The sequence below is a fragment of the Eurypyga helias genome, unplaced genomic scaffold, assembly GCF_000690775.1.
Source record: "Eurypyga helias isolate BGI_N326 unplaced genomic scaffold, ASM69077v1 scaffold2315, whole genome shotgun sequence".
NCBI classification, from domain to species: Eukaryota; Metazoa; Chordata; class Aves; order Eurypygiformes; family Eurypygidae; genus Eurypyga; species Eurypyga helias.
The window spans coordinates 1,759-5,493 of record NW_010253177.1 but is presented as its reverse complement, the minus strand read 5'-3'; positions in this window follow the sequence as shown (position 1 = coordinate 5,493).

Sequence of the window (3,735 nt, the reverse complement as noted above, 5' to 3'; positions counted from 1 at the left end):
CAAGTAATGCCGCAGCTTCCCAGGGGTTTTCTGTAGGCAGGTTCAGTTCTGCTCAAGGTAACATGTTTGCAGGAATGAACTGGGCAGCGTTCAGTCCCACGGGCTGGTCCTGCCTTCCCTGAGAACAGTGCAGCCCTCAGGAACTTCACTGGAGTTTGGCTGATGACTCCAAGGGTTATCTGTGTACCAGACCCAATCTATGCTTTTTACAGCATTAACACATCTTTGTTGCCACATTTCCATTCAGCACAAGGACTGCTTTACACAATGATCTCCCAAAACCCACTGAAATTACCCTTAGAGCACATGATTTACGACCCACACAGCAATAAAGCAGAAGAGAAGCTGTCCCGTGAACGCAGCAGTCCTTCTGGGAGACTGGCAGCTCCTGTTTGTTTTGTTCAGACAAATTATAGCTCTGATGTCATCAATGACGCAATGTAGGTAGGATGCCTGGGCCAGTGAACTGGTTTCCCAGAGGAACGGGTTCAGAGCACAGCTTGAGTTCACTCTGGGCAGGGATTGGATTTGAAATTGCACACAAATCTGAAAGTGCAGTGGTGTAAGCATTTCTCTTCACTTTTATTCCATCCCAAATAGCAAGGACTTGTTCCCTTATTGGCCATCATGCAACATAATTCCTGTAACTGACCATCAAAACACTTTTGCTTCCTGATCCTTAAACATCTGTGTATGCTGAATCATTCTCACAGCACAGATCGCTGCTCTCAGCTCACAGACCCCCCCTGGTCCTCCCTGGGCATCAGCCTCCCACTAAACCAAGCAGTAAATTGATATTTCCAGCTACTGTCCAGACCTGATTTGTAAGATTTCATACGAAATAAGTTTGTGCAAGTTTAGCCATGAGTATAAATCTCCATCTCAGGGAAAAAAACCCACCACCACTGCACAAAGGTTCCTCTGTTGCATGTGTAACGGAGACAGTGCTGTGCAGGAAAAGTAGAAGGGCAAATGAGCTTGAAGCAAAAGGGAACTGTGCTGGAGAGGCAGCTGGCTGCAATGCAGGAACCAAAAGCACCAAAAATAGAGAAATGCACATCAGATTCTTCCCCCTTACAATATTTTGCAGTGGTATTGCCTCTACAGCAGTAGATATTTTGAAGGTGGCTTAATTCATACCCTTTTCATAAGACTGAGCACTGAGCACTCTGTCATGAAATGCTTTTAACCGAGATCTGACCAGTAAGTAATGCCCATTTATAGTGCTGTCTTTGGAAACACAGTGTAAGTAATGCCCATTTATAGTGCTGGCTTTGGAAACACAGCTTCACTCTTCAGTTCACCATAGGAAAACTCATTCCAGGCATTACTGAAGTCTTGCTTAAGTCCTGTTTTGGGGATCTAAGCGGGCTGGGCATTTTGTGTAGGTCCTTCCCAAGGTCAGATGCATCCTGCATGTGTGAAAAAGGCATCAGCGCAGCCAGGCAGCCTCACGTGCAGCTCTGCAGAGGGCAGCTGAGCGCTTGGAAGGGGCAGGGACAGCTCGGGTGTTCAGAAGAGAGCACAAGAGCAAGACTACACTTTTGAAAGGAGGCTGTGAAGTCGTGGATAGGTTTAGCAAGTCCAGCATGCAGTGGAAGGGAGAGATTTGGGGTGTTTCTTTGCTCCTTTATCTCAAGCTAAGTTTATTATAAGAATTTTTGAGCCAAAGTGCATGTTTTTCCCTCATCTCTTGGCCATCATGGCTTTCTGCTCTGCCTTGGACATTGTTATCAACCCTTTGCGAGTTCCCCAGCTCTGGCAGACCTGTGCTGCACACACCACTGAACTTGCTAAGATGTGCTGATCTCCAGTGGGACCTCTCCAGAAAACACATTTTACAAGATCCTCCCATGAAAATTATTGATCTGTTAATAATGACATGTCGTGCAGCGCCACGCGGTTCAGGGGAGAGGGTTTGATTCATTCATTCACAAATCCTTACATAAGCACCACATATATTTTTCATGATGTGAACACACGGCCCTCCCAAGTGCAGAACTATATGATTAAATCAATCAGATCCATGTTTTTTAAGCGCTTTGTGTCACGCTGGAGAGCCTGAGTCATTTTCCAAGGCACACAGTTATCAGCACAGCAGTCTGGTGGCAACGTTTGGCTCCTGGGGCTCAGTGTTTTATTTTGCTGTCACTGGAAATCTGCAGCAAGAGGGTTGTGTCATCCAGCTCTGGGGAATCTGGGTGACATGCCACTCCACTCCAGCAGCAGCCAAGAAAAACCAGGACCCCCAACTGGAGCCGACTGGAAACAGATGAAAACCATTGCAGGTCATGGGGCCATCAGCCTAAGTCAAACCTGGCTCACAGATTTGGGATGCAGGAGGAGAGCCATGGGAGATGGATGTGCCAGTGGAGAGCAGGAGTGGTCCAACATGTGAATGCGGTTAGGAAGGGTTCCGTAATTCCTGACATACATGACACATGTAGGGAACGGTAACTCCAGGCACTTTCTGAGACATACTAAATGGGAGGGGGAGGCCGTGCTCAGGAGGATGTATAGTCACAAAAATGCAGTGGCTGGCCTTTAGATGGATGCGATGAGTGTGAAGCCTAGCTCCAAAGGGCGCTGGTCCCCCTGGGTGTGCTGATTTAAGGAGAGGATTTAACAGAGGTGAACTGTGACAGGATCCTTGGGACAAGGACCTTAGATTAAAGCCTGGTCAGGAAAGAGGGGATGATAAGCTCTAGATGCACATTGTACTTACTCATCCTCCTCCCACACTTCCAGAGACCACCCTGGTCTTCCATGAGGCCTCTTGGATCCTCATCCACACCTGGCTTAGGCTGGAAAAATGCATACAGAAATTTCTGGTGTCTTATCATAATACTAGCTGTTCTTCCAACTGGAAGGCTGTTCCTGGTTCCCAGCCTAAATTTATTCATGACCTGTTTATCTTTGCCTGCTTTTGGGCCATGATTTTGCAAAAAATATAACACCCAGCCCACATATGTACTTTAAAATGCTGTCTCATATCAGATGCTTAGACCAAATCCTGCAATTCTTGCCTGTAGAAAAGTCCTGGTGACTTTGGCAGGTCTATTCCCCACATAATGTTGGAAAAAGGGCTTGCAGGCTTGGCCTGCTCCACACCAGCTCCTTATTCCAGCATCCCCTGACTGCTCAGGTGTATCCACACAGCCCAAGGCTTCCTTTAAGATAAAGCAGGAGCTCCAGGAGCAAAATGAGCAGGAGTTAAGGACTGGAGATTCAAGGCAACACTTTATATTCATGCAATAACGCTCCTGTAAATGCAAAACTACCTGCCTGCCTGTTTGTTCAGGGGTTTTGCAGAAATGAAGGTTGGAGCATGCTTCAGCCCAGAACTTTAAGCTGCTGTGTGGCAACACCACAATGAGTCCAGCCTTTCTCCAAAACAGCATCCCTGTGTATGAATTAGGAGCACCTCCCATCAAACTGGAGCTCAGGCTCCCTCCATCCCCTCGCTGCAGCAATTCCCTCGTTGAACAGGGAGCAAAGGTTGCTCAGGGTTGTACCCAGTCACTGCTATTTGTGGAAATTATGCTGATGTGCTGCCCATCTGTTTTAGCAGCGGATTCCTTGAAACGCAGCAACGTGCCCTCTGTCCTCATACACTGCGGGCTCGTTCGCTTGTCAGATGTAGATGAAGGCTCCCCAGCATTCGAAGCAGCAACATTCAAACCACTAAATTCAGCTTTGAAGTCAGCAACCCACTAAGCTATGGAGGCTGGCTTC